Source organism: Anser brachyrhynchus (assembly GCF_964034855.1).
Source record: "Anser brachyrhynchus genome assembly, chromosome: 9".
In the NCBI taxonomy this organism is placed as follows: Eukaryota; Metazoa; Chordata; class Aves; order Anseriformes; family Anatidae; genus Anser; species Anser brachyrhynchus.
Window position 1 is genome coordinate 23,019,624 of NC_137703.1, and position 27,852 is coordinate 23,047,475.

General features: G+C 41.9%; 1 protein-coding gene and 1 long non-coding RNA gene across 3 annotated transcripts in view; one reads left to right on the forward strand and one right to left on the reverse strand.

Annotated features, from left to right (window-relative positions):
* LOC308199630 overlaps positions 1 to 2,393 on the forward strand; it is a 30,018-nt gene extending 27,625 nt beyond the window's left edge. The window contains exon 5 of the long non-coding RNA XR_013954761.1: positions 907 to 2,393. This is a non-coding gene — a long non-coding RNA (uncharacterized lncRNA). The remainder of the gene's footprint in view (positions 1 to 906) is intronic.
* LOC308199627 (uncharacterized protein) overlaps positions 1 to 27,852 on the reverse strand; it is a 209,103-nt gene that overhangs the window by 42,210 nt on the left and 139,041 nt on the right. For both annotated transcript variants that reach the window (XR_013954752.1, XM_080604061.1), the window contains 2 exons: positions 11,061 to 11,122; positions 2,387 to 2,678 (listed from right to left, as the gene is read on the reverse strand). The gene's annotated coding sequence lies outside the window, so the exon portion shown is untranslated. The remainder of the gene's footprint in view (positions 1 to 2,386; positions 2,679 to 11,060; positions 11,123 to 27,852) is intronic.

A 27,852-nucleotide genomic window follows, 5' to 3' on the forward strand; every position in this document is an offset into this window, starting at 1 on the left:
ACTGAGACTGAGCTCTTACTGTCATGTCCCTGTAATACTCAAGAAGGAAATAAAACACCAGGAGATAGTAACATTGACTTTCAGAGCAAGAAGGGCAGCATGAAAAGATAAAATTTTGCTAGAACTGGCTAAGCTGGACCTAGAGCTGTATGAAGCTCACAGCTTTGGCTTACCTACCCTTTAGGAAAAATTGCCAGAAGGCAGGTTTGCTTCGCTTGATTTGCCACCAACAAATTTCAGATTTAAGTTTGCTGGAAAATCAGATTATTCAAACTTTGCCATGTCTTTTCCCTTGCTCATTATCAGCCCACAGTTAACTTCCTGCTGACTCTGACAGCGTAGAGGACCAGTAATACCATATATACTCAGAATCATCACACAAAAGATTTCAAGAGCAAACAAGAAAAAAGACCTAGAACTGACTTAATATTCCCTACTACCCGAGTATTTCTGAGGTCATTTACGTGCGCTAAAGAGATTATACAAGGTTTTCTGGCCCTAAAGGAAAGACTTGGAAGAATGAAGGACTTGAATGATTAGTGGGATCTTGAAAGCTGCAGACACATGCCCACCAGCTGTGATCTTTGCTTTGTAAATACACTCCTCCCATCCATGCAACAGCATGGCAAAGCAATCATCTCAGGTTAGGTGTGAGAGAACTACCTGTACACCGTGCTGTGCCAAGATAACAGAAGTTACAATGCTGTGTGTTTTAGATAAATTGCTTTTTGGTGTAGAAACTCATGTAATCATTTAAACCAGACTTATGCTGGATCATATTGTGGCTGGATCAGGTGAAATTACCATGCATTGCTCTCTTATCCCCTTGCACCATTTTAACAGAGCTTCTTGCAGTTTCTGTGCCTAGAGAACCTTTTCTCAAGAATTCCCATTTCACTCCTGCAGGTCAGGAAAGTGACTGGAGACTGTCATGAGTGAAACATAGTGGTTGGCGTAACACAGTGTTCTGAAGTGTCAGGTAGGTTCAGCATGTCTCTTGGAATAATTTAGCACTCTGTGTGCAGCCATTAACACAATTAAATCCTGAAGAGGAAGGTTTTGCCTTCCCAACATAGAGTTTTGTTCCAACCTTTCTTCATGTCCCACGTTCACAACCCCGTATGACCAAGAACATGTTTTTGGAAGAACATTCTGTCTCCCAGTTGTTGCCTATGAACAAGTACTGTGGTTACCAGCCCACTGCAGCAGCGTCAGTAACTAATGCCATTCCAGAACATCATGCTACTTTTTTCAGATGACTATATCATGCATTTGGCTTGTACAAAAAGTACTGTTCAGTGAGAGATGTAGCCACTAGAAAGAAATTTTTTAAAAAGAATGTTTACATTTCTTAAAAATTAAGGTATATGACATTTTCCTTTGTCTATAAAGAACACAAGGTTGAATAAACCATGTACCATTAATGAAGTCAAAATCTTGTTGAAAAATTATCATAAAGCCTTAGCAAATCATTCATATTTCAGATTTTCTGTAGAACCCATCCTATTCTTTAAGATGTATGATTTGTGTAAGAGAATAATTATTATTCACCTCTTTTTCTGAAAATTAAAATCAAAAAAATGTATATAGATCAACAAGTTTTTCTGTATCTTTTTTACAGGAGCTGAATCCATTGATTATATTAGATGTGAATTGTTTTCTTTTCCTGGCCACTCACCAGCAGTGTGGAGAGCAATTCAAATCATATTTCCATGAACATTTAGCAGCTGACTAAATCTGCTAGCTGCAGATTACCTGCCAAGAAGACACTGCAAACAAACCATATACACGTTATTATACACCTATTTACATCTATGGAACAGTCTAGTTTACTTTTATCCATACATTTATATCAACTTTCACAGTGCTGGAACAAACCGTCTTCAACAGGCAGTTGCTTCAGCAAATAATTTGCCCCCATTTGCTAGCTTTGCAGGATACATTTCTTGGAGAATGGGTGGTAGCTTCCAGTAGCTTTGTCTACCATTGATGCACTAATGAGAAGAATTAATGAGTACTGAAAACGTAGTTCAAACACAGTACAACTTTCTTCCTTGTCCACTCTAGTAATATAGACAGGATAGATATATTCTGTGTCTGATCTTCCTAAGGATGTTAATTTCCTACTGATATTATCCTGGTGGGTGAAAGTAGTAATTACAGTTGCACTTATACTGCAATGGTAACTTCTTTGCTTATTGGCCCTTTTAATCCCACACTGAAAGAATGGAGCTTTCAACATCACAACAAAGCAGTGCTGTAGCACCACAGTAGGTATTAAATGTCCACATCATTCAGAGCAATGAATAGGAAAGTGAAGTAGTTATGAGTTGGAAGATGACTGAGGAAGAAAGTAGAATTCAACACTGAGAAAATGAAAACTTACCTCGAGAGCTAAGTTACCTTTCTGAGAAAATACTGAGTCCCTCCTTTGTATGTGAAATAGCTGCTTTCCACCAGTTTTCTCTGTCTTGGCAAAGCTGCGTGCTCTACATCAATTCTTCTTGTGTCTCTTGTCACCACAAGATGTACATCAGATCTATCTTCTGTGGCCTAACAGTTATGTTGTGGGCACCAAGGATCCCTGTGTTTCTCCAAAGCAATGGTGTTAAGCATGATGTACATCACCTGCTTCCCAGCAGAAGGCAGCTGGCTCTGCTAGAGCTGTATCACGAAGTCTGGAAGGAGAAATTCTTAGCTAATGGAGAAGTACAGTAAGTGCATATCTAGACACACTAATCTCAATTTAGGCATCAGTTTTTCTTCAGAACAGCAGTAAACCAAGTAGAGCATACCCATACAAAGACAGTGGTACAATGACAATGTTAAGAGTAGGGCATTGTGGTGAAAGCAACCCAGCCCAGAGACACTTATGACTAAATGATTTCTTAGTGTTCAATGACATTCTTACCTTATAGTATTCAGGTCTCACTTATAACTCCCTGGATCAAGGCTAAATTACGAGGAAAGATGTGACCCACTCCAGAAGTGATGGTGGAAATCACGGCACTTGAGTAACTGACTATCCCAGTTACAGCTTCCGGATGTTCCAAGCTACATGTATTTAATTGCCAACCTTGATTTTACCTTTAGGAAAAGTAGCTTGCATACATGCATGGTCCTACATCTCCTTGTTGCACAGGCGAGGGACCCAACTCTACCTGATTTATCAGCTAACTCAGGTAGTAGGGACAGGGTCCAGCCAGCTACAGGACTGAGTCTTCTATACAGAAATATTACAAAGTGCTGGGTCTCCTTGGCCCTTTCCCTCCACCTTGACATATAGTAGCTAGGGAACCTATGGGTACTTAAAACTGCAAAAAAAGTCTGCCAATAATAATTAAAAAACAGGTTAATTGAATCTGTGGTAGGAATGAGAAATAGGATTAGAGATGACACTTAGCTCTAGACGCCTTTTCCAGGCTGTAGAAAAAAATAGAGCACAGTTATTTTTCCCACAGCCTGAAGACCCATGTCCTAAATGTCATCTCTAATCTTGTTTGCTATTTCTAGTGTATATTATACAGCACTGCTAGTGCCACTAAAGTTAAGGTGGTGTCAGTGTTTCCATTATAAACCCCCTATTTTCAGAGGTTTGTAACTCAACCATAAGAATTTTTCTCTGGGCTGAAACTTGGCAAACAAGTTAAAGGACTGAAATATATTTTTTTTCCTCTTATAATTAAAAAAAAAAAAAGTGGAATTTTAACAACAAAAATTTGCAAGCCATTAAGCTATCATAGAAACACACAATGCACAGCATTAGAAGCAATTCCAAAAGTATTGTTAACGGCTTATTGGAATGATTATAAGGTGCGTTTTTTTTTTTGTTGTTGTTCTTTGTTCAATTGATTGCTTTTTACTTTCAAATACAGATATACTACTACAGGGGCATTTTCTCTCTCTCTCTCTTTTTTTTTTTAATAAAAAGAATGAATGGTTATACAGCCAGTTCAAATGATTTGAGTTTTAAAACTGTTTGTAAATATTTATAGGACTGGGTCTGTAACCTGTATTTTATAAAGGCTCCCAAGTACATATTTACATGATAATAAGTAACAACGCTGTATAACAGAAAAATAAGTCAATAATGAGCTTTTAGGAAACTTCATAAATGGAGTTACATAGGCCAATAATCGGCAAGTTTTCTTTCACATGAAAAGGCTCCCTGTTTAGCTAAGAAAACCTTACTCATGCAGAAATAATCAGATTTTGTTCATCTGTCTTTCCTCTTTCCACGTGTCATGGTAATGAAAGTGTTGTATACATAATTTGGCTAAGACAGGAAAGATATGATAAATGGCTACTAAGATTTGAAGAGCACACTATAAAATTGGAAGAATTGTTTAGAGTGAGACTCTAAATAGAGTTGGAATAAGGTACTAGGTAGACAACAATATCAGAATCTGATTCTTGACTGCCATTCAAAAAAAAAAAGTGGGGATTATTCTTCCATCCATCTATGAAAGGAATACTTATTTAATGTCAGCTGCATTCCTGACCCTTACAGGAAGTGTTCTCTCTCTTGCATAATTGATCTGGCTTATTAAGTCTTAAGTGGGTAGCTAGTGAAAGACCACAGAAACTACTTTGGAAAATGTGATTGAAAGCTTGTTTCTCTTAGAAGAAAGAAATGGAAGACACTAATTCTGATGTAGTATAGAAAGAAATAAATATCTGGAAGATTTCACTGTTTTAATATGTTAAAACACAGAAAAGTATGCACACTGTGGCCTAAATTCCAATCACTGTTCTCATGCAAGAAACAACATTGGTTTAAAAGGGACCAACATTTTTGATCCTCTTATATCTTACTCATAGTCACAGTCTCAGCACTGGGCAGCTCATAATTTAATCACTGCAGCTTTCAGGAGAAACCTCTCAGTCTTTCAGTGTTTAAGCATTAAGTTGTCTAACTTCACGATCATTGTCATAAGGTAGGAGATAAATCAGAAAGGAAGATGGGTCTCTCCAAACACACAGTAAACACTGGACGAATAAAAAGGCACATGACACCACACTTTGTTAAGGAATTTACAGCAAGTGACCTGCCCCTTTTCACAGTGGCAGCAATTGTATTATTCACTCCACATAATGAATGGGTAGGTTATGCTAATCTGAAGAGGGAAGCTATCAATTGTATATGTCCAGACCATCCCTCCTATTGATTTTGTAATTAATGATGAATTTACATTTTGGGATGGAGAGATTGCTGAGGAAGGAACTTCATGGGGAGAATAAAAATGTTACAGTAGCTTAATCAATTAGGTACGGTTGACAAATGGGTGCAGGATAACACTACAAAGTACTGTGCTTTGGTAGTGGTCAAAGACTCAGAGAGAAGATGTCACATCACACCTGTATTAATCTTTCCACGGGTTAAGTGTGATACATCGAATCAGCAGGACCACAAGAAAACTGGTATCTCAAAATCATAAGTCTTTGATACTAACTTGAAACCTATTCACTTTGTTCACCAATAAAAACATTCACAGAATCACAGAATCGTCTAGGTTGGAAGAGACCTCCAAGATCATCTAGTCCAACCTCTGTCCTAACACTAACAAGACCTCCACTAAACCATATCACTAAGGGCTACATCTAAACGTCTTTTAAAGACCTCCAGGGATGGCGACTCAACCACCTCCCTGGGCAGTCCATTCCAATGCCTAACAACCCTTTCAGTAAAGAAGTTCTTCCTAACATCCAACCTAAACCTCCCCTGGCGCAACTTTAGCCCATTCCCCCTCGTCCTGTCACCAGGCACGTGGGAGAATAGACCAACCCCCACCTCTCTACAGCCTCCTTTAAGGTACCTATAGAGAGCGATGAGGTCTCCCCTGAGCCTCCTCTTCTCCAGGCTAAACAACCCCAGCTCCCTCAGCCGCTCCTCGTAAGACTTGTTCTCCAGACCCCTCACCAGCCTCGTCACCCTTCTCTGGACTCTCTCGAGCACCTCCATGTCCTTCTTGTAGCGAGGGGCCCAAAACTGAACACAGTAATCGAGGTGCGGCCTCACCAGAGCCGAGTACAGGGGGACAATCACCTCCTTAGACCTTCTGGCCACACTGCTTCTTATGCAAGCCAAGATGCTGTTGGCCTTCTTGGCCACCTGGGCACACTGCTGGCTCATATTCAGCCGACTATCAACCAGTACTCCCAGGTCCTTCTCCGCCAGGCAGCTTTCCAGCCACTCATCTCCCAGCCTGTAGCGCTGCTTGGGGTTGTTGTGCCCCAGATGCAGGACCTGGCACTTGGCCTTGTTGAACTTCATACAGTTGACCTCAGCCCATCGGTCCAGCCTATCCAGATCCTCCTGCAGAGCCTTCCTTCCCTCGAGCAGATCGACACACGCACCTAACTTGGTGTCATCTGCAAACTTACTGAGGGTGCATTCGATCCCCTCATCCAGATCATCGATAAAGATATTAAAGAGGACCGGCCCCAGCACTGAGCCCTGGGGGACTCCACTAGTGACCGGCCTCCAACTGGATTTGGCTCCACTCACCACAACTCTTTGGGCCTGGCCATCCAGTCAGTTTTTAACCCAACAAAGCGTACTCCAGTCCAAGCCACGAGCAGCCAGTTTCTTGAGGAGAATGTTGTGGGAAACGGTGTCAAAAGCCTTACTGACGTCAAGGTAGATCACATCCACAGCCTTCCCCTCATCCACCAAGCGCGTCACTTGGTCATAGAAGGAGATCAGGTTTGTCAAGCAGGACCTACCTTTCATAAACCCATGCTGACTGGGCCTGATCACCTGGTTGCCCTGCAAGTGCCGTGTGATGACATTCAAGATAATCTGCTCCATGAGCTTCCCTGGCACTGAGGTCAAACTAACAGGCCTATAGTTCCCCGGGTCTACCCTCCGGCCCTTCTTGTAGATGGGTGTCACATTTGCTATCCGCCAGTCGACTGGGACCTCCCCTGACAGCCAGGACTGCCGATAAATGATGGAAAGCGGCTCGGCCAGCTCCTCCGCCAGTTCGCTCAGTACCCTCGGGTGGATCCCATCCGGCCCCATCGACTTGCGTACATCCAAGTGCTGTAGCAGGTCGCCAACCATTTCTTCGTGGATAGTGAGGGCCACATCCTGTTCCCCATCCCCTTCCACCAGCTCAGGGTACCGGGTGTCCAGAGAACAACTGGTCTTGCCGCTAAAGACTGAGGCAAAGAAGGCATTGAGCACCTCAGCCTTTTCCTCATCTTTTGTAACTAAGTTTCCCCCCGCATCCAGTAAAGGATGGAGATTCTCCTTAGTCCTCCTTTTTGTGTTGATGTATTTGTAAAAACGTTTTTTGTTATCTTTAACGGCAGTAGCCAGATTGTAACCAGATTCATAATAACGCACTAGAGGCCAAGGAGATCATCTGTCACGTGCCAGTAACAGGATTGAAATCCTTGTAGAATACCATTTTAGGTAACAAACAGCACACGTTGGGCATAGACTTAGGCAATCTTAAGTGTCACAGAAGAGGGCAAACCTTCGGAATGAGGTAGGGCGTCCTCTGTTCAGGTGTAGCCTGAGCAGAAATTTTTCTCTCACTCCCATGACAGGCCTTTCAGCCTCTCCTGTTGCAGAAGTGAGAAGTGACAACACATATAACCAACTTAAATATTCAGCTTCAGCTAGACAGTGACTTTTGAATGGATAATGTATGCAGCAAGTAACATCGCTTATAAACCAAGTCTAGAAGCCCGCTGCAAAAATGCAGCCCTTATTTCCTCAAGCCTGACTCATGAAAATGACTGCTCCTACGCATAAGCTCTCCACTGACTTGACTGTAATTATTCACGAGAATGAGAGCAGTTAGCATAACAGGGTCATGCCCAGGACATCCCCACAGCTGGCCATACCAGACAGCAAACACCACCACTTCACTTCCTGAGAAACGTTCTCCTTGCTTTTGGGTGGGCTGAAGGACTTACGTTTGTATGGGGATGTCTATAGATGTATAACATGTACAATTTTTGTTTTAATTTCCCTGTTGTTACTTTCCTTGAAATTTAAGGCAAAACAAGACTTTTAGAGTGACTAAGAAAAATGTAGGTGAGAGATCTGACAGTTCCTAAAGAATAGCAAATGCTAAATTCTTACCAAAAAATATTTTTCTTCTAATGGTTCAGCAAAATGAGTTATGTGACAACAGCTCAAAAGCAAAGACATGCCTTCTCATCGAGGCAAGATTGACTTACTGTAGGGACTCTTACCTCAGTGCAAATAAAGATCAAACTCAGCACACTGACGCCTAGAAATCACTTCTTTCTGTTTTTATCAGGATTAACTTGCCTAATATCCGTAATACCCTAAAAAGATCGGTTCTCCTCTAAGCTACACAGCCCTTCAAATAACTTGAAATATCAAGTTAAAACTGAAGGAGCCATGTAATCATCTTCCACCACTGCACTCTTCACCTTTGTATATCACAAGTAAGTGAAGAAAGGACATCTCTTTTTTGGCAGTGTTTTTTGTTGGTGAGAGTCACAGCCTAGCTACCCATACCACATCTGTCACACATGGAAAACAAAGCAATTACACCTATAAAGATACCACCTATGCTTTGCAAACCATACAAACATACTCATCAGTCACGTCCATCAAGGAAATGGCAAGCACTGGAAACACTTTAAGGTAGATGTGATCTGTGGAAAACTGACCAAACACTGGTCTTTCTCCATTTACTGAGCTTTGCTTTACGTACTTTTCAGGCATGCAAAGTGATGCTGGCTGCTTTTAAGATGGTGTTTACTCTCACTTTGGACCAAATTGCTCTTTACAACTCAAAGAGTAGGAGCAGCTGCAGGCACCATATGAAAATCTGGATTTCATAAACTGGAAATGTTGAGCACATTAATTATATTTTCTAGAAGTAACTGGATTCCATAAAATAACAGGTCCCGTTCACTTTAACGCAAATCAAGACTAAGTCATCTCAGGACAGCCCAGTTGTACTGATTAACAGCTAGCATGAAGAGGTAATAGAAGGAAGCTATTTGACTTCATCATGTTTTAATTTTGTGTGCCCACGACAACATCACATGTTCAGTTCAGCACAGAGTAACAACGTGTTATCATTATACCCGTCACCTCCAGCTGGACACCAACAATCTTTTTGAACTACAGGCAGGTTCAATACTGAAAAGGTATTGCTAGGTGTTGTGAGGGCATACACGTTGAATCAGTGCTTCTTACCAGAGAAAATGGTGAAGGTAAAATGGTCAGAAATGCTATTCATTTAGGTATTTAAGAACAGATACAATGCTGACTAGGTTCTCCTGTGTGCAAAAGGCAAAGAAAATAAGCCATGTTCACTTGAGAACTTGCATTAATCTGCATATTTGTGAAGAGGAGCTGAATGAGGACTGAACAAAAGCATTTTCTGGTTTCCACGGTCCAAAATCTATAATACACCACTGGTTTCATTGAAGGCAGGTAGTTTGTGGAATAGGGAATTTTCTTTGAAATGTGTCTTTCTGAATGTATTTTGTTAGCATACTGAATGCCCCTCTTTCCTAGTACATGTTGAAGACTGAGCTGGTAGAGTGGGATTAGAGAAGGGAAAGAAACAACGCTCAATGTCATATTGAAGTTTAGAAGCTTGGAAGGCAGGAGACAGACCATTAAAGGATCAAACTGTAGAAAAATCCTTACCTGTTACTTGAAAGCATACAGAAAATAAATTTAACATGGTTACTCTTTACATGGTCATTTGTTCTGTGAATTAGCGTAACAACTACAGGCTCAACTTACTCTCGTAAAGCAGACTAATATCCAAATTAAACTTTATAGGGTAAGAAATAACAAAACAGACAGGATAAATACCATCAGAAGAAAGATGTAGTTAGTGGTGTTTCTATTCACACGGGAATTTGGGCACGGGTGGAAGGTGTTGCTTGCTATTTGCTTTTACAGCTTTACCCCTCTACCCATTTCAGAAACTCCCCTAAGATTACAGTAGCAGCCTCAATTATATCTCCACAGAGAAAATTTTTAAACCTTTGTTAAAGATTTTCATAAGAGCTCTGTGCTATTTAGGTTTCCTTAACATGTTTATTAAGTTAGATAAATCCATTCTTCTGAATTAAACAAAATAGTGAAGTGCGCAGGAGTCTCAACTTTCACTACAACTTATTTCAAGCTTGTGATTCAGTGCCTGAGGTTAATTCTCCAGTGGGCCCTGGGACTTAAGAAAAGGAAATGAGCACATCTCAGAGAAGGGGTAAAACTCAGGGCCAAGGCAACTACTTCAGGTAACATTATACAGGGGGGGAAAAAAAAATCCTCTGGAAGGTAGTTAGCATATTCCCTGCACTTCTGCTTTACGGTAACACTTTACTGGCATCAATTACAGCCAACTGAAGTCACTGTTTTAAAACAACAAAACAAACAAACAGAACAAAAAAACACAACAATTCATTAGGTTCTAGCCTTTCCTTGACACTTCAAATATAAATGTCGAGATATTTTATTTTGTTGGTGTTTTGAGACACTCAACTTTTCAAGACTGGGCACTTTTCCAAAAGCTACACTCCAGCTTTTGCCTTGAATAATTTTGTGAATTGCTAAGGCCCATTTTATTCCTAGGGTCAGAGCAGATGATTATAGTCATCTCTTCTGGTTTTAAAAGCTAAACAACCCTATGCTAGCCAAGAAATCATAATGTTTCAAGTGGTAGAATATTTTTTTAATAAAACTTCTCAGTAGTCTGTAATTTTCTTAATATGTCAATGACATTTAAAACCTAATGGAAGTTCCCTCTGTCTCTTCTTAAAGAACACTCCCTCTAATAATGTATCTTGTATCAAGGCAGACGTGTTTTCCCTCAGGATGGAGAGTTTCTCATTGGAGTGCCATGAGTCATATAGATTTTCTTTCTTTTGTATAAATTAATTATTTTAGGGGATTTTTTTCTTTTTATTTAACTGTATGAATTTTTGTCATTTTCATTTCCATCTTCAAGATGTAAGCAATCTCACTCAAAAATTCAAATCAATTCATTCTATCCATTGATTGTGATTTTTATGATTGAATGTTCTTTATTAGCCATTTTTCAACTTACCATGTAAAACAGCACCTTTTTGCGTAAACTTCTCCTTGTTTCCTATCCATAGATCTTTACATCTAAAACAAAACCAATATTTCTGGAGTTGATATTTTAAACCATGCAGAATATAACAAACAGGAATTGTATATTAACTGGTCAAAACCAAACCTTCTGGAGTGATGAAATGTTGTAATGGAACGTCACATATAACGAGATATATTTTTCATGTTATTTCATACTGGAGAATTAACATTCTAGATTCTAAAATACCAATTACAAAATGTATTTTTACTTTTCTTCTCTTTAAAACATACCATGAAGGGGGGGAGGGAAAAAACAACATGTATATGCAGTAAAATAAAATAGAAAAAGGTTTGTGTAATCTAAATCCTCATTCTTTGAATAATTTTTGCAGCTAAGGGTTTAATTAAAAAGCAATTCCTCCATGACACACATTCAAAATACATTTCCCCTTTCTTCAGGTGAAATGAGGTAATTTTCATTGGCTACAATATTGGTGGAACTAAAAAACCTTATAAAGAAGGCTGCTTTCACCAAAAAAATGGACATGTACACACACACACACACATATATATATATATATAAACATTGCATGCAAGAAGAGTTGGGATTGTACAGAGAAACCAAAAACAAGTACAAATCAATCTGCTTGATAATGGCTCAAATACAGCTGATTAAATTCCTGTATTCCTTTTCTAGGGAAAATTGCAACATCTTGAAATTGTCTTTTATTCTAAACCAGAACTGGACCACAAATTTCACAATGTACTCAGTACAGAAACTAAAAAATCTATGCTAGGCAGCAACAATACACATTTTGAAATTAAAACAGTATAATTAATGTAAAAGAAAGTGGAACATGAGCATTTTGAGTCTACTGATGTCAAAAATCTGGATCACTTCTTGAATTTGCCAAAATCAGTACACTACAGTGAAATCTTGCTAGGTTGATATATAATTATTTAATACATATAGATTTAGCCATATATTTGCACATGTAATTGAAAGCTAGGAAAATTTTTAATTGATTTACTTGAAAGGTAATGTTTACAGATCACGCATCAGATCTCATAACAGAATAACCTTTTACTGAGGCAATGGCACAACTAAAACTATAGTTCTAAATACTGCACGAATGTAGAAGAACCCAAGGACCTAGGGATCCAGGCTTTGGCAGTATAAGCACACCCTCCACCATCCAGACCTTTGGTTTAGGGACTTTGGAGCAAATGGAGGTCTCTTCTTGTATTTTCTCTCTGGAGTAACTGGGAAGGATTCAACAGAGGTGGAGAAGAGACAGACCCTAATCATAAAACACCCATCAGCCACTCGCTAGAGCAAGGGAACTCCAAGCAACTGAGCTAGTGATAATGAGTTTTAATTTGCTACTAACGTACAGCTGCAATGGGAGAAGCAGAGAAGTCATGTCTGGACTGCCTTCTCTGAGCCACAATAGCACATTTCCTGGACTAGTAGTGTAGTTTACATGCTGTCACTCCTGTAGCATTGTGCCTTAACATATAAGCTTTGTAAAGTGAAATTTCATTCTGCTACAGCAGCATATTGCTGTAAATTAGGAGGCCACCAGTGAGCAATCAGAGCCGATCTTTTAACAGCCTTTTGTAACATCATTTATGCAGAAGCCAGATTTCTACTCTTCTATGTAGAAGCTACTAGAAATAAATTCACAATGAAGAAAATACTTTCACAATTTCTGATAGCTTTTCTTCCTGGACAATACAGAATATTTCTTAATTTGTTCTGAGATATGTAAGAGAGACGCTGGGTCTCACAGGTCTGTTAGCTGTTACAGTTTCTTGCTGCAGGTTTCCCCAATGCGCTGCAGAGTTCTCATTCTTAGAGCATACTTTAAAACTGTGCTTTATTTAGCATGGTGGGCTCAGTCAGTTGGACCAGATGACCATCTGTTGGCTGGTCAACAGATGTGTCTCATAGCATCCAAGAGCGGGAAAGAAAGAAAAGTCTTTAGCACAGGACTTCATCAAAAGCCTTTTAGAAATACAAGTATAGCAACTAGCTCACCCTCCCTCACTTCATCAGCGACCTCTTCAAAGAACTCCAATACGTTTGTAAGGCGTGGTTTATAATTCATCACTCAGTAATAGTATAAAGAGTTTTCATTCAAAATTTCCTTTTAATTTTAGTCAACATAATGAGACAACTGTTAATGAATCACAACCAGCCTAACTGTAAGTGGAAATATCTCTGCTTATTTAAGGGATTGTACCCATTTCTCTCAGGACAAGACTGGGCCATTGATGTGCCAGCTGCTTATGGGTTTCTGATGAATCTGATTTGCTCCCTAGGAATCTGCAGGTATGTCTATAGGAACCCTGAGAGCTAGAGCTTGCTATGAGAGAGTAGCTACCATTGAAAATGAAAGCTAGAGTGCTCAAAAAGGCCTAAAGAGGGTTAGAAGCTCATCAGTAAGCCCTAAGACACTTAGGTTCCCTGGGCATCTCAACCAGATTAGTTACAGATAGGAAATGCTAAGATGGGATCACACCCTGCGATGTGCAGGGTGGGGAAAATGCTGGATTTCCTACATCCATCGCATCCTTGTTTCTGTCAGAGGTCATATCCTGCTGCTCACAACAAACACAGCAGCAAGGGCAAAAATTACTGAACAAACTGTGTTATTCTAGAACATTTGTCACAGTCCTCTCTGTATGTTCAGTAAACATGCAGCCATGACAGGGAAGAAACAGTAATCTACTGGCAACATAGCTAAAAGAGCTGATCACAATTGGAAATTCCTATACATCTCCTTCCCTACTGTGAAGTAAATGCCAAAGAGAAAAGATAGATTTTCCAGCCCCCATCTCACTCCAGCCATGCAATGATCTGTGTGTTAACTTGTAATAACACGGAAGAAAATGGATGCAAAGGTTTAAGTAAAAGGAATAAAAGTAAAAACAGGAGAACAGAGCTTGCAGAACAGGAGCTTAGTGAACAGGAATGTGGTATGGGTAATGAACTATTCTGAGAACATGAACATTAAATGGAAAAAAAATATATATATATTATATATATATATTACATATATATATATATATATATTAAACTAAAAAAGTCAGAGGTTGTGCAGGTATCCATCATGCTCCCTGGTTGTGGAATACAGGTACAGGCTCAGAGCAGTAAACAGAGGCACGCTATTGCAAAGTTTACTGAGAGTATTTGTACACTCATAGTATCAGAAAGGAGAAAGATCTTTTGCTCTATTTTTTTTTTTCCTCCAACGTAAACCCACATTTTATAAAAGGTATTTATCTCTGTCTTTCTGTTTTAGGGGGGGGGGATGAATTGCAGATTATGAAAAGGAACAAACAAAAAGTATGAAAGCGAATGCAGCTAAGTACCCTGATTGACTAAAATTTGATTATTATCAGCAAATAACTCCCTTGTAAGAGTAGCCCTAATTGGCTATTAGCAGGAGTAGCTAACAATTTCAAGGCAATTAATAAGATTTTAAAATAATTAGTTGGCTAATATATTACATTAGAGCATACGGTAAGCAGAACTCTCGCTAATTATATATATTATTCTCCCTACTTTGCTTAATGAAGGTGTCTGGCTTTTAGATTAATTCATTCTCTCTTTTTTTTAATCAGTGTAACTAATCCTCCCACATACTATTGTAACATTAAAGCTGAAAGATGTGGGTGAAGCAGTGAAAGACACAAAAAGAGCATTAAAATGAAGGTTTAGTTTCAAGTTGCAGAAGCATTTGCACAAAGAATTAAGACATGGGGAATTTGAGAGAAAATGCAGAAGCCTGAGTCAACATTTATTTGAACACCTTCTGCCTAATGCTGAAGGCATAAATCGCCACACACAGAAGTAATAACACCTAGATCATCCCAATTTTCAGAACAAAGCAATTTTTCTGACAAAGATATTACCACTCCAGACCTTAAATGGCTATTTTTTTGTGTGTGTGTTTTTTTTTTTTTTTCCTGTTTTCTCCAAAAGCAAAGGAGAGGTGTCTGCTGCTGTGACTGCACAAGTGAATTACCTCCACTGGCATCCAGAAAAGACAAATTTTCCTGTTCTGAGCACCAGAAATGTACCATAACTTGCATTTTTTCCCCTAGCTCAAGAAAAAATAATGCCAAACTCCCTGCGAAAATGATCCCCGGTTTGGAGAGGGGGGTTGGAGGAAGCAGTTCCTTGACATTCCCCAACAAGAGCGAGAACTGTGCCATGCCCCAAGCTCAGTCCATGATGTCACCCACCACACGCATGTACACACCCTGGGTACGCAACCCTGCAGACACAGCACAGGGGCTCTCAGAAATCCCTTCCCCACCTCCTCAGTGAAGCCTGGGCAGCACCAACCATCTGAAATGTAACAGCTTCATGAGGAGATGTGAGGTCGACCTACCATTTAATTTACCGCACTACGTCTCCTAACACTGTCCTGCAGGTGTAATCCTCTTCAGGTTCCAGGAGGAGCTGCTGGATGTTATGGAAAATGACTGCTCCTTCAACAGGATAAAATCACAAACGGAACTGTTTCAGCGGTGAATGTCTCTCAAATAAATATCAGACCAGGGCCAGATTTGAGCTGTGAGTTTGCTGTTAACTTACGTATGCATGGTATGGTAAGTTGTCTGCACCATGAAATACAAAATAAAGCCTTTACACAAGCAGCGCCTTATAATATCTGCATTTTGAGACAAAAAGAGCACAGTAAATGACCATGCCTATTAAATGAGTATGTTCATTTGAAAACATTCAGAAGACATGCATGCTCATCCCCAAACCAGCACGCCCCCCAATTCAAGCACACAGCCGTGGGTACAGATTCCCAGAAAAGCAGTTCTGCACACAGCAATACACACCTACAGCTTACCACTTGCACACACCTGCTGGCTTTTTGTCTTTGATCCTGCCAAGCATACACAGAGAAACTTCTTGTCCTCAGTTTGCACTGTGGTTATGAGGAAGCAGCCTGTTTCCAAGACCGAGACTTCTCAAAATACTGTTCTACCATTGTTTATCACATTTTAACCATGATAAAGTAGGATGGCTCTTGGTTCCCAAGAACCAGGCAAGGCCACATGAGGCACGTTAATAATAAATGAAGACATAAATACATCCTGACTCCCTGAACATTACTTCCTTTTATTCTATCCATAGAAACCAGTGCATGCACAAACACAATGTACTGAGGTTCTCCCACCTTTGTGAAAAATCTTTACGCTCAAGTTTTGAGTTGCTCAATTATTTTTCTTGTAGTCCTCCAGAGCAGGTGACCAACTCCTTTTCTCATCAGAACTCCAACTAGTAGTAAATAATATTGTAAAAGACATCTAAAAAGTAAAAGGTTCATAGTAAATTCCTTTAATACTGCTGTAATACTTTCTCTTGGGTATTAATTTGTGTAAGACTTTTTTCTTCTGATTTTCATTGAAATAACTGGATGACACATGACAGGAGATATTTAACATGTGAAGCCTCTTAACAAAAAATAAACACACTATCCATTTGTTGGAATACATTGCACTACATACCATGCAGCAGAGATAAAGACTAACAGACTACAGGACAGCTCAACAGACTGGTGCTTTGCACCTTATCTATCCTTGGTACCCACACATGGTCCCTCAGCTTTAAGCCAGCTTCCAAGCTTTTCAACCATTAATGAAAAAAGAGCAGTACAGACCTGAGGCAAGTACTCAACGATCATTTGAGTGAATGACAGCTCTCTCCAGTCAAAAACACCTTTAATATTCAGTCTAATTATTGTCCTTTAAGGGCTCAGGTGACAACAGGAAAGGTGATAAAAGTACTTAAATATATCTATATTATCTATTTATGGATAAATTTATATTCAGACATTTGTATGATCTCTGTCTGTATATCCTACTCACAGAATGGACAGAATCCAGTAAAGATGCTAAAAGAAGAAAAAAAATACCCTTCCTGGTGATTCCCATCACTTGGCGAACACTCATTACTGAGACACTGTCCCCACACTGACCTCAGAGGCTGACATGCGGCAGCGATGCTGCCAGCTTCCCTTCAAGTAAAACCCCAGAGATGCATGTTATGCCCCTCTCCCCTGGGAAAAAGGCACCAGGGCAGGAATACAGACTTCCTTTCAGGCACCAAAGCCCCTTTTTGAAACGTGCAGAGGAAATGCCAGGTTTGGGTTTGCCAAGTACCTGATTTCAGGGTTCTTTCTGATACCTCATATAAATTTCTCTGGTGTGTGTTTGGCACTACATGTTATCCTAGACTGATCATATGTTCACAGATTGCAGAGAGTGTGTGAAAGTCTTTTTTGCTGTAGTTACTGGGCAAAGTCACGTCTGTTACCTGGTACTCATGCAGAGAAATCTGCAATCTGAGAACAGATGGTCTGAGAGAGAGAGACGCTGTCTGGAAGACTGCAGAGTTTTTTACTCAGAGGAGATGAAAGAGGAATGAACAAACCCACCACAGCATGACAAAAACATGAAAATATAGAAGAATGTCAGTCCTGAAGGTCATTCCTTTTGAATTCACCAACTGTCTATGCACCATATGCGCACATCAACACACCAAAAAGAGCCCACCATCCTGTTGCACAGAGCAGAAGGTAGCTTAGCCAAAAATTACAGGATTGTAGACTTACCATTTACAAAAGTGACACACTCTACAGTCTAAGCACACAGCCTGAAAAGAATCTGAAATATGTATATATATATATAGCAGCTTCTGCTCAGGATTTATTTTTTAATAAAATTTGATACCAATAAACTGGAACTAAAAAATTCACATCCTAGTCTTCAAGTCTTTGCAGGATATATTTAGATCCAAGATTTTTTTTTTAATTTATTTATTTTTTAACAGCTTGAGATGCAGACCAAGCCTAGCTTTGGAGTCCAGGTGCTCTTGGAACCAGTGGCATCTGCCATCGGGACAAGCCCATCCTCCCAAAACGGTAACATGAAATAGGCTGCTGTTATCAAAATGCAGCACTTCATTACTCCAGAATAAATTGGATTGGATCTAACCAGTCATAAAATTCTTATTCAGCCTCCTTGACGCTGGAAGTTGTAGTAATCAGCATCCAGACCGAAGCTATGTGGTGCTGCCCTGCTCGTGGAAGCACCCACCTCGCTGGCCTCAGAGCCCCCAGCTCCAGGTGGGAGCTCTGATGGCCGGGGGTGCTGCAGGTCTCCCAGGGGCAGGAGCACACCCCAATATACCTCAACGAATCTAGGCACAGGTCACATTGTAGCTGTAAAAACACAAAAGTCCACGACGTGCAGGAAAAAAAAAAAAAAGGACTGAAGGTCTAATTCAGTGTCCTAAGGCTGCAGAATCCTAGTGGGCCCTGTGTGGCCTTGAGCACGGCCCTGTCGTCGCCCACGCCTGGCAGTCTGATGCGGCTCTGTTCAGTCCCCGCAGCAGCCATCACATCGTTGGCAGCAGAGACACACCCTGAAAAATAAACTTGCCTCTTGCATTCAAGTGAAAACTTGTGACCATCCCAAGCCCCACGTTCCCCCAGGCATCGTTCTGTAGTTCAGCCAGAGTAAAAGCAAGCAAAACGCTGTGTGGGGAAGGCAGCACCCACAGCAAGTGGTCTGGAGCAAGGCACTGCCCGACACAGCCACTGGTCCCACCGAGGTGAGGTTGTGTGAAGGGACAAGCCAAGGAATCACTTGGTCAACATTTTGCTCCCAGTACCAAAATGCCCACTTGTGACAGGTATTTAGGGAAAGCTGGACCTCGTCAGAAAACCCCTCCAGCCCTGTGAATTACACACTGCAGGTACTCTCAGCATGGGCCCCTCTAAAAGCTTCTCGGATAAAACCTGCCTGCAGGAGCAGGGAAGGGAGGAAAACTGAGATGTTGCCCCAGTGCAAATCACTGGATAAAATTGACAGTATTACCCTCACGTAAAACTGATTTCAAATGATAATTAAGCCCTAATCAAAGAGGATGAATTCAGTATAAAGGTGAGGTGTTGCACTCTCACCAAATTATCTGAATGGTGCTGAATTTTTAGCTTTTTCAGCCTACAGCTGAACATTCTACTTGTAACACATCAGAGGAAGCCAATTTTAAGAACACTTCAGTTTTAGGCCAGCACAAGATTTCACATTTGGGTGCTATCCAGTACTTCAAGCAATTTTTCACAAGAAATCTACATTGTCAGAAATAGACAAGCAACGATGTGTTTTACTTTCTCATTCTTCCAGCAATGTGTCAGTCAAGTCATAGAGTTAATTTCCAAATGGGACCAAACGTTTGTTTGCTTCTCAATAGAACTAAGTGATTCCACCATTAAAAGGCAGAATTCCTCTTCCCTTCCCTCTTTCTGTCCCAGTGAGCAGCAGCAGAGCAGAGTAACAAGATCCAGGATCAAACATGCTGCCAATGGAGTGAAAGAAAGCCATCCTTTGACAATAATAAATTGATCTATCATACCTCACGGCTAAGCTACTGAAGAAGACAACGTCCTTTTGGTCAGTCTCAGTTATAAAAAACAATTGCTCAGAGCCAAAAGCTGGCTAAGACACTTTGGAAAGATATAAAGCATCTTACGGGAGAAATTGAATACAGTATCATTGTGTAATATAAAACAAAGACTTCAACTGCAGCTTTTTACATTTGTCCAGTAAGTTACGCAGATAGTAATCCTGCGAGCATGCAGAAAGGGCAAACATCAACTTAAAAGCCCTGAACAAGCAACTCTGCTCTGCCTCTCACTGGAGTAGTTTTACTCCTCTCTAGGGCAGAAAGGATTCAGGTAACATGGGCACTACACTGGCTGTGATGCCCTTCTTTTCCAGTCCCCATGGCTGCGGAACACAGAGGGCTCTGCCTGTAAGGAACAGGCTTCTCAGCCTGCAGACGTCTAGGTAGGATGCAGGGAAGCTTTTGTTACACACAGCCAAGTGGGACTGGACACAGAATAAGAAAGCAAGGTGTTTAAAACACCATGCACTATTACCAAGCACAGCACACAGTACAGAGAGTAAAAACTACCTCTGTCTTCTGACTGGGAGAACAGAGCTTCTGAAGCTTCATAATAGCTACAGCTTTCAGAAGTTGACTGAGAAAATGATTATGAATTTTCACCTTGAGGGTATTCACATACCTCTGTAATGGCTCCCACTACCCCCAGGCACTTTAAGCCCTTAATTCAGACAAGTCTGCGTGAGCTTCTCACCCTGGATGTTCACCTTCTACCTGCAAGCGGTGGGTGTCAGCAAACAGAAACCAGTCAGATGACAGATCTGTACAGGGAAATAGTTGATTTAGAAAGTACTGCAATGTTCTTCATAATTTGCTGTTAATTAGGCAGTGGGATTACAGACACCCTAGTATTGCATGCTGCACAAAAATAAAACATCAAAGAGCTCTGCTTTTAAATGAAAAGAACAAGGAAGCAGATGAGACATGTTCAGCTAAAGCCGAAGAGTGAGCTTCAGCACCTGGTAAGAGATCAGCTGGTGATAGAGATCTTGGGAAAGACACACACTCAGACAGAAATAAAGGACTCCAAATTAACTCTTGATACACTATCACAATTTGACAAATGTTAGTCCTCCAGCTGGGACCATGGCTGTGAAGAGTGGCCAGTGCTGTGCCACTGCAGATGTGTGAGAGTCCCTTAGCACGTTGGAGGGCAGAGGGCAGGGAGGACAGCCCTGCGAGCTCACGCCAGGACAGCAAGCACAAACACAAGCCAGGACAAGGCCAGATGGGGAACGCTGTCACTTGAGAAGAGTTTGCACATGCCTGTGGAGTGGGCACAGATAAATCCCTCACAAGGCCACAACTCTGCTACAGAATGTGCAGATGTGCTACCAGCCTGCAAGCAAGTGGCACATTTATTACTTTTAAATTAGACACTGGTGCAAAAGCCAACAGGTTTCAATTGGGAGAATGAAAAAGCATTGGGAGTAAATGAGTAAGATATACAGTGGTTCAGGTTCATCCCCCATGAAGAAAAGGGAAGCTAAAGGCACCTCATATCACTTTTGTGATGAAGGTGATACACAGTTTGGAAAAGCAAGGGAATTGAAAAAAGGCAGAGGAAGCCTGCCATAGGAACACAGAATTTTTGTGAAAGTGCAAGATAGAGTTAAAAAAGCCCAAGCCAAGACAGGAACTGTGCTAGCTTATTGCTCTGGAAATTAGAGGGAGAAAGGATCCAAAGAAATAGATGTCCTGAAAGCATCATAGTAGGGAAAAGACAGAAAATACTTTGTGTCTCCAAAAAGGAAGGACGAGGGGGTTAAATAAATAGGTAATAGAAGATCACCTTCCACTATCCAAAGCAAACAGATCAGAGATACTGTGTATTTCCATGCATTTGTCATGCTCCATGTCAGCAGGCTTCTGACCCTTGGAAAACTGCAAAGACAAGGTCTCACGCAGGACTGAGAATTTCATCACTCTCTGCTGAAAGATGTATTAAAACTAGGAGCAAAGAAACCAAGTTTCATTAAAAAAAAAAAAAAGGAAGATGCAAAAGGTTTCTAAAAATCTGTGTCTTAAAGTTTTGTTTGAAAGTGAAAATGCTAATGAGAGCTATTACCCACAAACAGCACTATTAACAAGCTATATCAAAGCTACTTATCTATTAAACTGTACAATTTGCATGTGAGACTAAAGGGACAGTAGCAGTTTGGTTTGTGTCACACCTTGCAACAGTCTCTTCTAGCACAAATGCAGTGGAAGTAAACCTGAGAGACACTGGAAGAGGAAGAAATCAGAGCTGGATATTGTGCCTGCTCTAATATCTGTTTCTGCAATGAAGCACAGCTCTTCTTATGATTGTGCCCTTGACTGTTGGAGACAGGCAATGCATGATGCTGCTGAAGTCATTTGGGTTATACTCAGTTATACTGAGTATCATATAATGGCCTTTTACTCCCACCACCATTCAGTACACAAATGACTCCTGTGGAGGTGCAGCAAAGCCTGAGGCTCTTAGAAAATCATAGTTCTCTTCATTCGCATTTTCTGATATGCAACTAAAAGGAATGTGATTCTTCTAAGGGTACACAGTAGTACTGCAAAGCATGGTAAGCCCAGAGATGTCCCAGTACAATAATCATTAGCTTCCTAATGCTTCCACACCCCTTAAACTAAAATATGGAATTCCTGTACTCTTTTTTTTTTTTTTTTTTTTTTTAAATAGATCACACACCTATGTAACCTCTTAGGAGCTGTATGGTTCTATCTGGCAGTGCAATTTTGGTAGCTACTACGATCAATATAACTGAGGTTAACGGCAGGATTTAAAGCTCCTCACCTCTGGTGCCAGCCAGGCACATACACTGCAAGAACGTACACACTTGTTGAGCTCCATACTCATTGTTTATAGTAAGTTACTTGGCTCAGAGTATAATGCCAGCTCTTGGCAAGGTCTTGGTGAGCTTGGAATCTGTAGAGGTTTCGTTTATTGGTGCTGATGATATGGATGAGTTAAATTACAGAAACTGGAATTGCTTTTAACATTATTCAAGGGGAATGTTTCCAAAGAGCCGACTGTTGCGAAAGCCGACAGCAATGTCTCTTCCAAAATGTTTGCCATTTCAGAGAACTCCAAGCTGCCAATGTCTAAAGCACAACAGTTTTATTACGAGAACAAAAAACTGTGTTCAGTATTGAGCAACGCCTGCAGGTCCTAAATATGCTCATCACCTAGCAGGGTCGAGCCCTAGGCAGTTTGCCCTGCTACATTTGGAAATGAACAGCAAGACCAAAGAACCAAACTTGTGTCCAAGATTCGCTTAGTGTATGTTTGCATTTAAGCACACTCTAAATCCATCACAGCAACCCTTTTCTTTCCTGCCCTCCTTTATTTGTGTGGTAGGAGCTCCTCAGAAGCCCACTCATGAAACAATTAATTTAGGTGCTATGCAAACACAGAACACAGAGATGATCCCATCCCAAAGAGCTATTTTGTACACATCTCCAAGAGGAGTCAAAACAAAGAATGCCATAAGCAAACAGATAATCACAGACTCTGTTTCTCAGTTCCTCATTCTAGCGATTTAATGGGAAAGTCTTGTGACTAGATAGTGGATTTCATGGAGTGCTTCAAGGTATTTCAAACCTTTTTGGAAAAAAGGCAAAGTCTTTACTTAAATCCATTCCATCTACATCAACACAATCCAACAGAGCTTTAATTCTCTATATCAGTGTGGAAAACCTTCAAGTACAAATACATGTTTCAGTGACAGAAATCATCTCCAACTTAGCAAAAGCTGCCATTTGTAACAGTATGGGAGAATTAGCATTTTTTAAGACTTCCAGATTTTACGTATTCCCAAGAGGTGCCCAGAAGGATCTGTTACTCACACAAAATCCATGACTCCACAGATAACAATTGTTCTTATCAAGAGCACATGGTATCTGTTTTCTGAAACATGCCACACTGATCACGGTATTTCATTTAATATGTAGGATCTGAGCTGATCAAGGAGATACAACAACCATAGATCCTCAATTAATTTTGTAGAATGACATATCTACATCTAGAATGAGAATTAAGACTCAAGGTGAAATCTTTGATGGTAAAACAGAGAAAAATGAGACAAAAATAAAATTATGACAATATGGAAAAGAGTAATTAAAGCTAAATTATTCAATAAAGTGTGAATGTGTTCCTAGCAGACAGGATAGTACACTTTTTTGAGCTCATGGATAATCATTAAGGGGCCACAGCGTTACTTGCAGCTGGCAGGAACATGCACTGGGAAGTCAGCTCTCGCTACATCACCATTAATTTGCAGCACGTTCCTGTCCTCAACCTCTCCCCATACCCAGGACCTGCCTAAGTGTTTGCCATCATCAAGGCCTTCCCAGGGCTCAAGTGACAAAGACAAGGATGATATTTTGCTGTCTTATCAACCATACGTTTAAACTCAGTGCACTAAGATGAGGGAGACAGCTTTCAGCTTTTATTATTATTATTATTTAATTATTTTCAGGCTACGACTTGGTTGCCATCACGGAGACATGGTGGGACCGCTCCCACGAATGGAGTGCTGCAATGCCTGGCTATCGGCTCTTCAGGAGGGACAGGCAGCACAGAAGGGGTGGTGGCGTGGCTCTCTACATTAGAGAATCTTTCGATGTTGTGGAACTCCAGGCTGGGAATGATAAGGTTGAATCCCTATGGGTTAGGATCCGCGGGAAGGCCGGTAAGGCTAGCATCCTGGTTGGGGTCTGTTATAGACCGCCGAACCAGGATGAGGAGACGGATGAGGCGTTTTATAGGCAACTGACAGAAGTTGCAAAATCATCGGCGCTTGTCCTCGTGGGGGACTTCAACTTCCCGGACATATCCTGGAAACACAACACGGCACAGAGAAAGCAGTCTAGGAGGTTTCTGGAGAGCGTGGGAGATAGCTTCCTGACGCAGCTGGTCAGTGAACCTACCAGGGGTGGTGCCCCGCTAGACCTTCTCTTCACAAACAGAGAAGGACTGGTGGGAGATGTGGTGGTCGGAAACTGTCTTGGGCAGAGTGACCACGAAATGGTAGAGTTCTCTATTCTTGGCGAGGCCAGGAAGGGGACCAGTAAAACTGCTGTATTGGACTTCCGGAGGGCTGACTTTGAGCTGTTCAGGACGCTGGTTGGCCGAGTCCCTTGGGAGGCGGTTCTGAAGGGCAGAGGAGTCCAGGAAGGCTGGGCGCTCCTCAAGAAGGAAATCGTGATGGCACAGGAGCGGTCCGTCCCCACGTGCCCAAAGACGAGCCGGCGTGGAAGAAGACCGGCCTGGCTCAACAGAGAGTTGTGGCTTGTGCTTAGCAGAAAAAAGAGGGTTTATAATCTTTGGAAAAGAGGGCGAGCCACTGAGGAGGACTACAAGGATGTAGCGAGGCTGTGCAGGGAGAAAATTAGAAAGGCCAAAGCTCATCTGGAGCTCAACCTGGCTACTGCCGTTAAAGACAACAAAAAATCCTTTTACAAATATATCAACGCGAAACGGAGGACTAAGGAGAATCTCCATCCTTTACTGGATGCGAGGGGAAACCTAGTTACTAAGGATGAGGAAAAGGCTGAGGTGCTTAATGCCGCCTTTGCCTCAGTCTTTAGCGGCAATACCGGTTGTTCTCTGGATACCCAGTGCCTTGAGCTGGTGGAAGGGGATGGGGAGCAGGATGTGGCCTTCGCTATCCATGAGGAAATGGTTGGCGACCTGCTACGACACTTGGATGTACGCAAGTCAATGGGGCCAGATGGGATCCACCCGAGGGTACTGAGCGAACTGGCGGAGGAGCTGGCCGAGCCGCTTTCCATCATTTATCGGCAGTCCTGGCTATCAGGGGAGGTCCCAGTTGACTGGCGGCTAGCCAATGTGACGCCCATCTATAAGAAGGGCTGGAGGGCAGACCCAGGGAACTATAGGCCTGTCAGTTTGACCTCAGTGCCAGGAAAGCTCATGGAGCAGATTATCTTGAGGGTCATCACGCGGCACTTGCAGGGCAACCAGGCGATCAGGCCCAGTCAGCATGGGTTTATGAAAGGTAGGTCCTGCCTGACAAACCTGATCTCCTTCTATGACCAAGTGACGCGCTTGGTGGATGAGGGGAAGGCTGTGGATGTGGTTTACCTTGACTTCAGTAAGGCTTTTGACACCGTTTCCCACAACATTCTCCTCAAGAAACTGGCTGCTCGGGGCTTGGACTGGCGTACGCTTCGCTGGGTTAAAAACTGACTGGATGGCCGGGCCCAAAGAGTTGTGGTGAATGGAGCCAAATCCAGTTGGAGGCCAGTTACTAGTGGAGTCCCCCAGGGCTCGGTACTGGGGCCGGTCCTCTTTAATATCTTTATCGATGATCTGGATGAGGGCGTCCAGTGCACCCTCAGTAAGTTTGCAGATGACACCAAGCTAAGTGCGTGTGTCGATCTGCTCGAGGGAAGGAAGGCTCTGCAGGAGGATCTGGATAGGCTGGAGCGATGGGCTGAGGTCAACTGTATGAAGTTCAACAAGGCCAAGTGCCGGGTCCTGCACCTGGGGCGCAACAACCCCAAGCAGAGCTACAGGCTGGGAGATGAGTGGCTGGAAAGCTGCCTGGCCGAGAAGGACCTGGGAGTATTGGTTGATAGTCAGCTGAATATGAGCCAGCAGTGTGCCCAGGTGGCCAAGAAGGCCAACAGCATCCTGGCCTGTATAAGAAGCAGTGTGGCCAGCAGGTCTAGGGAAGTGATTGTGCCCCTGTACTCGGCTCTGGTGAGGCCGCACCTTGAGTACTGTGTTCAGTTTTGGGCCCCTCGCTACAGGAAGGACATGGACGTGCTCGAGCGAGTCCAGAGAAGGGCAACCAAGCTGGTGAGGGGTCTGGAGAACAAGTCTTACGAGGAGCAGCTGAGGGAGTTGGGCTTGTTCAGCCTGGAGAAGAGGAGGCTCAGGGGCGACCTTTTCGCTCTCTACAGTTACCTTAAAGGAGGCTGTAGAGAGGTGGGGGTTGGTCTGTTCTCCCACGTGCCTGGTGACAGGACGAGGGGGAATGGGCGAAAGTTGCGCCAGGGGAGTTTTAGGTTGGATGTTAGGAAGTACTTCTTTACCGAAAGGGTTATTAAGCATTGGAACAGGCTGCCCAGGGAGGTGGTGGAGTCACCATCCCTGGAGGTTTTTAAAAGACGTTTAGATGTAGCCCTTAGTGATATGGTTTAGTGGAGTACTTAGTGTTAGGTCGGAGGTTGGACTCGATGATCTTGAGGTCTCTTCCAACCTAGAAATCTGTGATACTGTGATATTTTTTTTTAACCTTTTTTTTTTTTTTCTGAATACCACGAGACAAGTGGGGCTTATGTGTTCCTTTGTGTCTTTCAGGACTTTCTCCCTAAGTGGGAGCCAGGGAGAACATAAAGATGATTTCCTACCATTGCATCTTTCAGAGGCATTTGCTACCAACACGAGTGTGGTACGTGCTACTTCCCTAGACTTTTCATAGAAGTGGCCCATTTAAATCACCAAAACTGCACTATGCACAATCAGGACTTTTGCATCAGTGGGAAAAGTGGAGCTATTGCATGCAAAGGGCATAATCACAGAACAGGCCATACAAAGCAGATTTTGCTCAACTCCGTATGCATATTGTGCATATAGAATACTGTACTTCTGACACTTTACCAAGGTTCTTACTATTGCAAAAAGCCAATTCTGAAAATCCCAAAGACCACTCTTCTCTGCAAGCAGACATCTGTGATGGACTCCATAGCAGTGCTGCGACTTGTGCACTAAGCTTGGATGTAAGAAACAAGAGGTCAAGTCCCAGCTGTGCCAGTATCCAGGAAAAAAACACCAACACCAAACTCCCTTGCCTAGCAGGCCTGCATGTTCTCCAGCATGGGTGAAATAACACTACACGTTCACGCAGGTGATTTTTCTTACCTGCTAAACTGTTCCCTCCAGTTCTTTTCCTATTGCAGGAGTATTGTGAAATTTCTTCTTTTACAGCCAGCATAGCTTACCACTCACCTTTGCTGAAAAGCATGTTTCAATCTTTAAAGTTACTCCCTACAATCTTTTGTTACTGAGTAGTGCTAGTTTTTCCTGACTTCAGGTTAGGTGGTGTTTTTTCCTTGTATTTGTTGAGGTTTATTCCCATCCCCTTTCTGAAATCCCTCAAAGATGTGCATTATAATATAGCGTGGGTGAATATATCTGCCTGTCCACCACTCAGGACACAGAGCAATGCCTGCTTAGCACTGCCCAAAAGATCAGCTCATGCTCTCTTATCACCCTGGATAACAGCAGGGAGCCATGCACAAATGACTCCCAGTGGGGCTGATT